Source organism: Thunnus thynnus, chromosome 14 (assembly GCF_963924715.1).
Source record: "Thunnus thynnus chromosome 14, fThuThy2.1, whole genome shotgun sequence".
NCBI lineage: Eukaryota > Metazoa > Chordata > Actinopteri > Scombriformes > Scombridae > Thunnus > Thunnus thynnus.
Window position 1 is genome coordinate 28,403,267 of NC_089530.1, and position 13,753 is coordinate 28,417,019.

The 13,753-nt window shown below is 40.6% G+C and overlaps 1 long non-coding RNA gene across 1 annotated transcript; it reads right to left on the bottom strand.

The window, feature by feature from the left end:
* Nucleotides 1-7,441: 7,441 nt before the first annotated feature.
* Nucleotides 7,442-9,182, bottom strand: LOC137196545 (uncharacterized). Its single transcript, XR_010931257.1, has 2 exons — nucleotides 7,842-9,182; nucleotides 7,442-7,811 (listed from the first exon to the last, which is right to left on the bottom strand). It is a non-coding gene; the product is annotated as an uncharacterized lncRNA (long non-coding RNA).
* Nucleotides 9,183-13,753: the final 4,571 nt, after the last annotated feature.

The window sequence follows — 13,753 nt, forward strand, 5'->3', positions numbered from 1 at the left end:
TCAACCATACAACGCCGCCTCATTCATCTGTATCTCTAAATAAATGTGTGTGTGTATATACATGAATACATCGTAGTGTTTGGTGACATGTTCACTTTTGACCAGAACAATAATGAGGAGGATTATGTGTCATACAAACAGAAAAACAAGATTTCCATAATGGTTTTAAAACAGTGCGTGCCTCGTTATATGAGTGACAGTTAAAATATTACAAATTAAATCTGTAAATTAAATCTGTTATTTCCACACATGCAAGATATTTGCACAAAAACAAGTAGTTATGTCCTCTGTTACATCTTGCAAACCAAAACATCATTTTGACCGATGAAATTCCTGCTAGTTTACATTCATCATGAGCTCTCGGGCAAAGCTATTTAATTTGGATATTTATTTATTCATCCACGCAGGTGAAATGGACTTTAAAAAAGAAGTAAATATAAGGACAACTGATCTAATGACTTATTGTTTATGACCAATTACCTGCAAAACTAAAAACGTTCCCATCAACCTCAGCTGTACTTTGTTTAGTGCCAGTTAGCAAATGTTGGCATGCTAACATGCTAACCTAACAGCAGCTACCACGTCTGGAGGCTGAAGTACCTTAAAGTTAAAGACGGCCGCTAGCTGCTCCAACTGAAGCCCAGTCAAAAAGCCTCAACTTTTTTCTAGAAATACGAGTCATTATGGTTTCAATCTCTAGATTCAGGCGCTCTAATAAGTGTGCTGGTGGTCATTTTGGAAATTATTGCGCCATTAATAAGATCTGGAGATTTACCGTGTCTGCCGTGTGGGTGTTGATTGACAGCTGTGATTGACTGAGTGGGACTAATATCTCAATATTTCAAGTTTAATGTCACCTGACTGCTCAGTGTTCCCAGTTAGCTAGCGTTAGCTTGGGTCCGAGGTAGCGGGGCGTGTTTCCAGAGCTTATTCAGAAGCTCCTGGCTCCAAACGGAAAAGACGCTGCCGACCAAAAGCTGCAGGTGACATCACACCTCACTACGTCCAGCTTTATATACAGTCTGTGACACTAACCCAAGATTATGAACATGATAAACATTACACCCGCTAACCACCATCATGCTAGAATTGTCAGTGTAAGCTTAGCATGCTCTCGTTAGCCTCACAAAGCCACTAGCTTACCTGTAGATTCTTAGGCCGTGTTCAGACAATGCACACGGGGCTGCGTTGGTACCAGTGACACAATGAAATTTGATCCAGGAAGTTTAGTTGGAGCTACAGATTAATGTGTTTAAAGGCTTATCAGACGCCAAAGCACCACAAAGCAGTTTGTAATACTCACAGACAGGATTTTACAGCTCTGGAAAGTTATCATGGCGGCAACTGTTTCATCTTTCCTCATGACAATTGCAAGCTAAACAGCAGAAACACGGCGTTCACTTTACAAAGTAATCCACCAGGAATATGTGCTTGCATGTATGTGACTGGCCAACGCAGCGCCTCAGTGGATAACGTTGAGCTGCTGCCATGAAAGTGAATGAAGGTCGTCTGTGTGAATCTGGAAGATGTTCAGTCTTAAAACACTAGTTTGAAATGAATTATGACGCAGTCTTTGTTAAAAAAATAACATGAACGTAACTTCTGTCCGACCTCCACAGTCTGGATGTGAAAGTGCTGTTTGGAGTCGCTCATTTAAACCGGCAGGAATTACTTTCAATCATCAAACTCATGATTCCTGTCATTGTAATCAGGAGAAATGCATAAGTGCATAACAATCTGAAACACATGATACTGTGAAAGTGGGATTTTGACCAGGAAACGCTTTGTATAGGATCCTTTGTCGACATGCCGAGCAGAATTCAATCGAGGATTTGGTGGAAATTTATGAAAGTAAAATTGATTTCATGCAGCAGAAGCTTTTGGATTTTACTTTCTGAAAGCTTCAGTTAGTTGTTGGAGCAGCTGCTAACAGAACAGTCTAGATGTCTGTAAGTTTTTTTAGATTATAACCTTCATTTTAAGGGCATTTGAGAACTATATGTTCATCACATATAACTGGTTCTACTGGAGCACCTAAAAAGTGAAATCCTTTACATACGTTACAGTGTTAAACTACTTACGCCCCTACAGCTATAACAGACAGTGTAACAGACAGTATTTTCTATCTGCTGTACATAACGTGGGTCAGTAGATGTGCTTTCATGTCACACCCACAACAGAATCGACACACCCGGCTCAGATTTACCGGAGTGAAACCAGTCAGTCGGATGGATCAGAGGTAAGATCATCAGTTTCCAGTCAGAGACGAACATAAACACAACCAGCTGCTCCCAGACCTCCAACATGGCCGCCGCAGAGCCAGTTACATCACTAAATGTGCAGACTGTAACATCAGAGACCCATGTGGCTAAACAGAGTGTAATATAGGGTAAAGGATGACGAGTATGAACTCGATAACCGTAATGTATCTAATATACGTGCTGTAGCCTGGATGCATCTGAGACTGTACGCTGCTGCTGTCACATCGAATCAGAGAGTCTTCACTGCTTATTGTTTCACTTACTGAGTGTGTGTGTCTGTCTGTTATCTCATGGAGCTGTGTGTGTGTGTGTGTGTGTGTGTTGGATGACATTACTAAAAAGAGTCGACATGTTACACAGCAGTGGAGGCTTTAAACCCTCCAGCATCACACAAACACACACACACGCACACACACACACACACACACACACACACTCAGCCTCTCAGCTTGGCTCTGTGCCCGTATGCATGACAAGACCTCTGGGACCCCCTAAACACACACACACACACACACACACATATATACATACACACACACAAAACGCCCCCCCCCCACCCACCCAAACTCGGCAGCCCGGCGACTAATCTAATAGCGCCCAACATCTTCATCTGACGTGTGTGTGTGTGTGTGTGTGTGTGTGTGGCTGCGGCAGAAAGAACACTGCGACCTAAAAACCCAGCTCACTGAGAGCGACTGCACGCCGAACAGAAGGCTCATCCAAGTGTAAACACGCACACACACACAGTGAAGCATATAGGGACGAGTGTGAACACACACACAGACCACGTGTACACACACACACACACACACAGCAGATGCAGACATGTTAACACACAAATTGACACACTTGAATAGAATAATAGAGACACTTCTGACACACAGTTTACCGTATGTGTGCAAACAAAGTCCTCCTCCACCTTTGCGCTGACTGATACTACAGGTGAGGAAACACAAATGTCTATGAACTACTCTGGACTTTAAACTGTGTTGTCATGTAGTGCAGCAACGATTGGTTGAATAGTTAAATCACTTGGCATGTGTTCTCCAAAAGGGAGAAATTTATATTTTAGCTGGAGTCCTTATTTCCATACAGCAGAAAGTGATAACATATCGCTCTAACACAGTCAGAGCAGACGGTCACACTGAGCCTGATTGCATCCTGCTACGCATTAGCTTTCCTGCTAAAGTCTCCTTCTTATCTAACTTACAAACATGAACACATGTCTTGTCCTGCACCTTAGCTTGTTGAACGAGTCACCAAACAAACATTCACCAGGGAAGAATGTACCGCTAACGTCAGTTGGCAGCCAGATAGCTAACTGGCTGCTCAGTGGCAGCACATTATACAGCATGTAAACATACCTCAACACGCTGTCTGTACATGACTTGTAGCTACAGCAGTTTGTTTACATTGTCTCGGTTGTCAGTGTTACACCGGTAGCCTGCCAGCTGCTGTCAATCAAACACAGACACCAACACACTCCCTCCCCCAGCTGCTGTCAATCAAACACAGACACGAACGCACTCACTCCACCGGCTGCTGTCAATCAAACACAGACACCGACACACTCCCTCTCCCAGCTGCTGTCAATCAAAAACAGACACCGACACACTCCCTCCCCCAGCTGCTGTCAACACCTAACCAAAACCTTTTATTCAACGATGCAGAATTTTTATTGTTTGTACTATAGACTGTATATAGAGATGGACGACATGACAGCTCCCCAATAATGAAGCTAAAATATCTCGATCGCCCCCTAGTGGCTGGCTGCAGTAGGCTATAGGTCATAAGTCCCGCCCCCTCCATGTTAGCTGATAGGACGTCGGCCAAACTAAAATATCAAAGTATACGTCAAAGACATTTTGCCCAACGATGGTTTCTATCATTTTAAGTAGCTCTTATCGCGCTGATGTTTGTTCAAGTGCTCATTTTTCTGATACGTTTGTTTTTAATTAGTTATTTGATGATATAAAAAGGGGATGTGACATCATGATTGACAGCTGTGACAACCGCTCTCCAACCACCGTCATCCCGCCACCCGACTCTACAGCGCAGTCTGTGGCTGCAAATGACGTCGCACAAGCAAGATGGCAGCTCCTGAAAACGAGATATATTGGCTTCACTTTTGCACAGCGGCAGGAAGTGGAGACGTCATCCATCTTTATATACAGTCTGTGGTTCACCAACGTCTACCTTTACAGCTCTTTGTGATCATCCCTGAAGACTGATTTCACACACACACACACACACACACACACACACACACAGATCTAACAAAAAACTTCACCACACTCTTCTAAAAGGCCATGTTAACACTCATGTGTTTCTTGTATACAGTATGTGTGTGTGTGTGTGTGTGTGTGTGTGTGTTTGGAGATATGTTCGGTATGTGTGTGGCTGTGCGGGGGAGGTGGTTGTGTGTGTTGTGGTTGTGTATAGTAAATATTTCTACAGGAGCGATCATCTTAGCTTCATGTCAGCGTCCCCGGCTGTCAGCACAACACCGGCCCCTGGCAGAGAGAGACAGCGAGAGCAAGAAAAACCGCGGCCCCGTGCTTCCCGGCGGTGTGTGCTGTCCTAAAGACCAGCGGTGGAACGAGACCGGAAAGATGGAGCTAATTTTAAAAAGTGAACTGCGTGGGATGTCCTTCAATCAGCTATCTCATCGACTGATATCATGAATGTCATCAGAACAACAGAACAAATCAGCTTCCAAACACAAACAAACCATGTTTATCTGAGATAATCTGATGATATGATGGATCTTAAAGAGGCTATAATTGATATTTATATAACTATATGATCTGTCAGTGTGTGATCTGTTGGTTGTGGCTTATAGTGACGAACCTACAGAGAATTATCAGAGACTCTGCAGCTCCTCTCGGCTTTACGGAGCTTTATAGTGAGTTTTAGCTCATTGTTTATCTGTCCGGCTGCTTGTTTCCACTGTCCACAAGGGGCCAAATTGTTTACCGGAGGTTAAAAAATAAATGTTTACTGCACCACCACATTACTGCTAAGTGGATTATGTCTGTGTGCATACTGTCACATTTACATAATACTAAATGTCACATGGAAATGGATAACATGCAACAACATGTTCTCTTTTCTCTGTGTTTTCATTCCATTTTAACGACAAAGTTCTTTCAGGTGCATCAGATAAAAACTGATTAAATTAAATGTATCAACAGTGTTTTGGTCCTCAGCTCTTCATCAGGCAAACTGAATCTTTTTTTTTTGGTCCATTTCAGGATTTTAATGTTTACTCTTTAATTTCAAAATTTGTCATTTTAATATCCAATTTGTTTTATCAGCTTCCTTTTTAACATTTAAAAATGGTCTTATTTCTTATTTCCCATTTTCCCTAAATTTAAATTCTTTAAATTAAGAATGACACCTCTCTCATATATGAAGACACCAGCTAGTTAGTTTATTTTAAGTCAAAGACTGAAAACAGACAGGAGGAAACAGTTAGACTGCCTCAAGGCAGCATCTCTAACACTCACTAACACATCATTTATCGTTTGTTTAATCTGTTCAAAAACTGCAGCGTAAAAACAACGTTCTGTGTTTCTAAGAGGGGGGGGGGGGGGGGGGGGGGGGGGGGGGGTTAACATGTCAGACTATTATTTTGGCTGGGAGCTGTGACTTTCTGAAGTCCGACACATAACGCCGCCAGTAAAAGGATGCGGAGCGACGGAGAGGGAAGTAAAATGTTAGAGAGTTCTGTACATCTATTTGTGTAACATTACATTATGTCTCTGTGTATTTTTCATGTTTCAGCTGTTCCTTTGATTTCAATCCCTGCTGACGATGTACAGGGCTGTATACTGGGATGCAGGTTGTGTGTGTGTGTGTGTGTGCGTGTGTGTGTGTGTTGAGGCGTGCTGTATGTACTTGATGTTCCGGTACGTTCTGACCTCCTGGCTCCTGTTGGGATTGGCGTCCTTCAGGATTCAGACTGACAAGCCGTTAACTGAAATCTGTCTTATTTTCTATGAATGTCTGAAGCTTTAACTGAGTCTGAACTGTTGTGCATACAAAACTGAATACTGTTTACTATATTTAGAACGCAGGTTCTTGCAGGTACTGCAGATCAGTCTGACTGTCACAGCAAAAATGTATCAGCAGACGGTGATGTCGCTGTTTTTACAGGTAGTTTTATCAGTTTTAGAGGACGTTACATTAATCAACACTATGGAGGCTGAGTGTGTGCATGTGCTTTATAGGGTCACTTTTTATTTGAAATACAAACTTTCATTTGAACGCAGGGGAAAATTAAATATTCGAACTGTTCAAATTCAAATTTATTCTATAAACACAACAGACCATTTGAAGTAGTTTAACTTCTGATCCAGCAGAGCGCGCTCTTTAAATCACTATCAGCTTGACCATCGCAGCTCTTTGACCTGCCAGTAAACTAAGCTAATAAATAAAAATGGAGACGGACAGTAGCGAGCAAAGACGCACTGATTGGATAATCATGACACCGAAGCATCTGAGCAGCAGTGTGTGTAACACCTCGGACACACTGGATGCGTGAGCAGCGTGTGTGCGTCGCGGAACCTCTTGCTTTTCATTTCAGCGCCCATGTTAACAGACACAGCCCATCAGCAGACTCGCGTCATCTAGAGATTCAAGGTCTTGCCTATTTTCCTCCACGTGGTGCGTGCAAGGTAAGCAGAAACAGACAGGGAACACGTTAGAAAGATAGAGCTGCCAGTGGCAGAAACGCCACAGCAGACAGCGAGATGCAGCAGTTCAGCGACACACACACAAACACTGCTGAGGTTCACGCATCCAGTGTGTCCCAGGCGTTAATTATTTTGGGTTCTACATCGTAGACGGCAAAATCACAGCCTGGTCGCCAGAATAAAACGTTGGCATTGTACGTTTCACAGAAACGTTGAATATCTACATTTCAAGACGTGAAATACGTATCATCTCAACATTTCTAAAGTGACGTAGTTCACATGTGATCAGTATGAGTTGATCTTTCCTGTATAGGAGGAGGAGGGGCAGGTGGATGGTTAGTAAGTTTGTTGACAACAGAGAACACGGTTCGAGACCACCTCGAAACCGAAACCAGTGTCTGCTTCCCGTTTCAACCGACAAAAGGGGTGTTTTTAGCGAGACGTCGGGACATTTGCAGCCGTTTTTGTAGCGAGAAAAACGTCTTTTTTTAGTGAGACATCGGCTGTTTTTATTTTATTTTTTATTTTTATTTTAACCCAAACCATGATCTTTCCCCAACCCTAACCAGACCTTAACCACAGCGTTGTCACATCATAAAACATCATTATTCAACGGATAGAAATGTTAATATGCTACGTTTGTAGAAATGTTGATATGATACGTAATTCATGTGTTGAAATGTATATATTCAACGTTTTCTTCTGGTGACTGGGTTGCAAAATTACCAACAAAGAAAAGCAACTTTGTAAAAAGCAGCTTCCGTACTCTACAACGACAACACATCTGAGGAATCAGCAGCTAGTTTACCTGTCAGGTGAGACGGCAGAGCGGAGCAGCGTCAACTCTACAAACCTGCTCTGACACATATCAGACTCAACATACATAGTGCAGCTTTATGACACCAAGCGGGAAAATATAAAGATTATACTGAACAGTAAGACTGTGACCATATATGTATGCTTACGACAGTCATAGTAAACTGTATCTCCGACACATTACGGGTTGTGTTTGAATTAATCTGAACAAATTACTTGTTAGTTTGAATCTGTTTGAACTTGACTTTTTGAAAAAGTGACAACAGTAACGTGTGCTACTGATGTTCCAGGCGACGACCAGTCAGACTCGACAGTTTGACTTCTGGAGCTGATTCAGCTGGCGACACACACACACACACACACACACACACACACACACACACACACACACTCAGTCTCCCACTTCTGGAACTGGTCTTCAGGCAAAAGCCAAAAAGCTCCAGTTTAGTACACTGAGCCTGAGGTGGGAGTGAGACCAGTAACAGCTGAGTGTGTGTGTGTGTGTGTGTGTGTGTGTGTGTGTGTGTGTGCAGGTTATGCAGAAGTCAAGGTTAAAGCCATCAGCACAGAGCAGGAACAAATAATGACTCAGCTTAGTTAGAACATGACTCAGATCTGCTCATCGCATCATCAACATTTCAGCTGCTGTTTGTCTGAGTAAAGCCTGCACATCTTTTATTTTATCTCAACATTATCTCAGTTTCTGTTTTATTAAAGCTGTTTTCATTCAGTTTTTGTTGTTGTTGTTGTTGTTTTGGCCACCAGGGGGCAGAAAACAAGCTGACAGAGCACGATCACCACATTCAGCTGTTTGTAGCCTAATATTCTCTCGACTTTTAGCTCTAGTTTGGTCTCCACCAACTCCTGAGAAATATTATAATTTATCTTATTTATTATTTCTTTATTATTTCTTTAACAATTATTTCAAAATGCAGCCGCCAGGATTTTAACAGATGGTTCTGGCCCCCCGGCTACGTTTCAGACCCTTTAACTCCATACGTGCCGGACAGACTGAACCACTGACTGCGACGTCTCTGTCTCTTCTGTTTATCAGTCTAGACTGTTGAACAGCCAGGAGAGCTCTGTGAACCCTCAGAGAACAGACGGCACGTATGGAGTTAAAGGGTCTGAAACGTAGCCGGGGGGCCAGAACCATCTGGGCTTTAAAGTAATAAGAAACATTTTAAAATGAATCCTAAAATTAACAGTGTAAAGATGCTCGAAAGGCTGTGATGTGCTCTTGTTTTCTGGCGCCTGTTAAAATCCTGGCGGCTGCATTTTGAAATAATTGTTTTTTTAAAAAAAGGTTTAATATAAACTATAATATTTCTCAGGAGTTGGTGGAGACCAAACTAGAGCTAAAAGGGGAGAGAATATTAGGCTACAAACAGCTGAATGTGGTGATCATGCTCTGTCAGCTTGTTTTCTGCCCCCTGGTGGCCAAAACAACAACAACAACAACAACAACAACAACAAAAACCGAATGAAAACAGCTTTAATAAAAACAGAAACTGAGATAATGTGAAGAGCTAAAATAAAGACGTGCAGGCTTTACTCAGAGAAACAGCAGCTGAAATGTTGATGATGCGATGAGCAGATCTGAGTCATGTTCTAACTAAGCTGAGTCATTATTTGTTCCTGCTCGTCTTTTAAAACACATTTTTTGCTGACTGTGTTCTTTCATCTATATATTAAACTTGTGTTTTTGTTCTGTTGTGATTTTCAGTTGTGTCTCTATTTTGTTCGATGGTTTATTTTGTTTTTATTCTCTGTAAACGCTGTTTTAGAAACATGTTCTATACATAAATATTATTTCTATGAACGCTCTGATTTCTTCACACGTTTCCCAAAAGCAGAACTTCAAAAACACACCGTCAAGAGCTTCTTAACTTCGGCTGTCTGTGGTGATGAAGATGATGATGATCACTTTAAAGTAACTTTGCATGTTTAACTGTGTGTAAGTTCTGCTACTTTACATTAAAATACACAGATCACAAAGTGTTGTAAATGACACAAAGAAATGTTTTCTACTTGGAATTGTTGAAGCTTCATGTGCAGTAAACAACTAACTACAGTCTTTATGATTCATGTTCCTGTGTGGAAGCTGGTTGATTTTGCTGCTGATTGACACGTTACTGTATTATAGAAACATATGCATGCAGCAAACAATGTAAACACCATATATGTATAAAAATAGAGAAGATATGAGACCTGAAAATATCAGCAAAGTATCATTTCAGCCAGAGGAGACGGACATGAATATCAGGAAAGAGGAAGAGTAAAACAGTCAGTTTAGTTTTATTTTCTTATATTTTAATTTACAGGTTATGACTCATCTTATATCAAACGTCACTTAAAGAACATCAGTGCTCAGGATAAAAGTCTAAACTTAAAAGAGTGTTAAGAGAGTGTCTTTAGTTACGATGCTTTTAGGAAACATTTCTTCAGCTTAAGAAGGTTTCTTAAATTGATTTCTCCATCATGTTATCAGCCTCAAGATGCTTCTGGGAAACACAGCTGCTAGATATTTATAACTTTCCTCACCAGCCAGTTTCTAACTTCTGCAGAAACACAAACCAGGAAGTAATAACAATAGAGAATAATTACCCTCAAAAGAGTCAAAATAGTTTCCCGACCGTTTGAAAAGGTTGCTAATCAGTATTTAAAGAGACAGTTGGGCTGATATAATAGATAACAATCACAAGACAAACATGAACAAACAGGTTTCAGTTCCTGGTAACAGTTAGTTCACCATCATCACGCTTGTTTTGTTTTCTTACTGTTTGCGCAAGGATTCACTTCAGCTATGAGACGTTCGAGTGTCACAGTGTTTACAGGACAGGTGATATGTTCAGGTCTGAGTGCAGAAGGACACGGTGTTGCAGCAGAAATGTGAGCAGCGTGTTGGGTTTAAAGCCTCTTTAACTCCTGGTGTTTCTTTTCACACTAGATTAGGGCACTGTCACATTACTGAGTGTGTGTGTGTGTGTGTTTTCTCATGTTCTGAATGTGTACATGTGTGTGTGTGTTGGGGGGGGACGTCATAGTCTGTGTATGTTTGTCCTAATTGTTGTATGTGCTCAGCGTGTGTGTGGAGATTACAGTGTGTGTTACTGTGGCATTAAACGGCTTAAAGAGGAACGTGATGGTCTGATCGCCGAGTTCTTTCCTAGATGGTCTCTGCACACACACACACACACACACAAATGAAGAGATTCGACTTCATATCCTCACATATTTACACACATGAACACGATAACAATGTCCGTGTATGTACTTATAGACTGGTGAGGAGCCTCGCTGACAAAATACACTCTGTAACCATCTCTTAGCATGAGAAAGAGTTCCCATGAGTACCTCATGAAAATGTCCCCAGTTTGCAAACATTTCCTCACTTTTCTAATTTTACTCACTTAACAAGAATGTCTTCAGTTCCCATAAATGTCCTCACTCTGCCAGAGCACACACACTGGTCCTTTCTGCAGTGTGTGAATTATTTAAAAATGTAATTACATCTTTTAACTAATGATAATAATCTTTTTTCATATTTTGTGTTGCATCAGTGTTTGTGTAGTTTTCCTGAGAGGACAGATACATGTTGTAGTTTCATGGTAACACTGTGGTAGACAGCGTCAGGTGTAATGTGTTACTGTGTGTGTGTGTGTGTGTGTGTGTGTGTGTGTGTTTTAGTGTCAGGTTTGTATCTCCAGTGACATCAGAGCTAAAGAGCCCCCCCTGCTGGTTTCAGTGAGGTCTGACTGACATCTAGTGGACAGTTTCAGTACTGAAGACATTTCTAACTTTTAACTGGTTCATTCAAAAACATTCAAACACAAGAATAACACAAATACAGACAGCAGCAAAATATATAAAAACAGAGGCCATCAGTTAAAATATATATATTGTTGTTATATTGTTCCTTTATGTAACATCTGCCTCTTGCATGTTACATTAAATACATTAGTTGTGCTTTAAATGGTCACTATCTCTAACAGCAAAATCTTTTAATATAGAATATAATTTTGTCAGTAATTTTACCTTTATTTAATAGTTGTAAGGTGTACATATTTGTGTTATTTCCATTATTTTATGCTGTTATCTTATATATAATACTTGGCTACACGGTAACGATGCAGCTATAAAGCATCACCGGGGGAACAAGTGTGTGACTGTTAAATGGAAACCTGTAAATAATAATGTATAGCTGACCTGAGACTTTATCACTAATTATAATTATATTGACATTCAGAGTGATTATTATCTGTAATATAATGAGTTTTTGATCCTGGTCAAGGTTTCACCGTCGGCCCTGTAACTTGTTATTTAACGGTTATTAAGCTTCGTCACAGAAATCATTTATTAGTGTTGTAAGTTTCCTTTGATTTTATTTATATTAAATAGTTTTATTCAGACCGGGCTTGTATCCCCCAGATCCCAAAGTGCTTGTAAGCAATAAACAGACATCATTGAATCAACATCGGAGCGTCTGGGTGTCTTCGCTGTTAGTCCACCATCATCATCATCATCATCACAACACAACACAGAGACTGTAGGCTGTCACTATTATCAGCAATGTAAAAGAAACTTAACGAGGGGCCTTATTATAAACTGTGAGGCTAATATAGTCCCTCGTTACATTTACAGACTTTGTGTTTCTAAATTCTTAAATAACTGAACATTAAATACTATTCTCCATACAGTAAAAGAGTTTAGTCCAGTGAGATTTAAAGCAAATTTCACCTTTTTCTTACAACTTCAGTCCGTTACTTCTCAACAAATCCCTCCTCCAGGATGGACAGACACGAAATAGTGTTTTATGGATAAATAATAAAGAATTATTAATGTTCAACCTCTGTTTAGTTAAGTTATTACATTTTAAGAAAGCACTGCATAATCCAAAGACATCTGTGTGTGTTGCTACATTTTTCTTGGTGAAATGAGGGCATGTAGGGCATAATTCATGCATAATCATGCACTCATAACTGTCATAACTCATCCTTTTACTGTATCGTCAAACACTGCTTTACGATAAAGGTTTATTTAAAGGAAAATATACACCAGAATTGTCCACAGTATAATTGCCACATCTGACCCAAAGCTGGCCCAAACGCTTCTATCTGATCTCTAAAACCTTTAAATCTGACAGCTGTGTGGGGTTTTTCCACGGTGGTTGGTTAAGGTGGCGAGCCACGCAGCGAGCAGTGGAGCCGTGCTGGAAAGGTCCTACAATTCATACACTGACACCCCTGACCTAAATCCTACAGGAAGTCTGCAATTAGCCTTTTAAAATAAGACTTTGCCCCAATTTTGGCCCTTGAACAAACGCTATCTCCTATCTCACTATCTCTTAACGGTATCGGCTTCAAACTTCAATAGATGACTTATGACATTATGCTGAAAAAAAGTTGTTAAAAACTGTAATAACTCGAACGGTTTGGATTTAATAAGCCCTGAAAGTTGCAGGGCCACATCACACCTTACAATGTAAACCAATGGGGAGGCAATCTATGGGCATGAACTTTGTGTCAAACAGAGGCTTCTGACACCTAAACTATAAGTCTGACCACTTTCAAACCTGTATTAATGGATTTGCCACGAAATTTCCTACTAAAAAATTATTTTAATATAAGATTTGGCCAAAGTCATGGGATTTATGAGGCGATTTCACAAGAAGCGTACTCTAAAATCCTCCTCTCCAACTGCTCCTGGTGATGTCACTCCCTCAGTGCTGTGAAACATTCCGCAATACACACTCATTATAAAATCACAGGAGGAACAAGAAAAGACTTTAAAACTCACACTCTAATATCTCAAAAACAATAATAGATAGAAAAAACATGTAAATTCAAGATTAGTAGGTCAAAGTCTCATGACTCATTTAAAGTTCAAATGAAGTTTGTATCTAAAACTATGTGGAAGCAGTAAATGTTCAAAAAGGTGTGGGTTCACTCACACTCTCCATTCAAATATATGAGTATT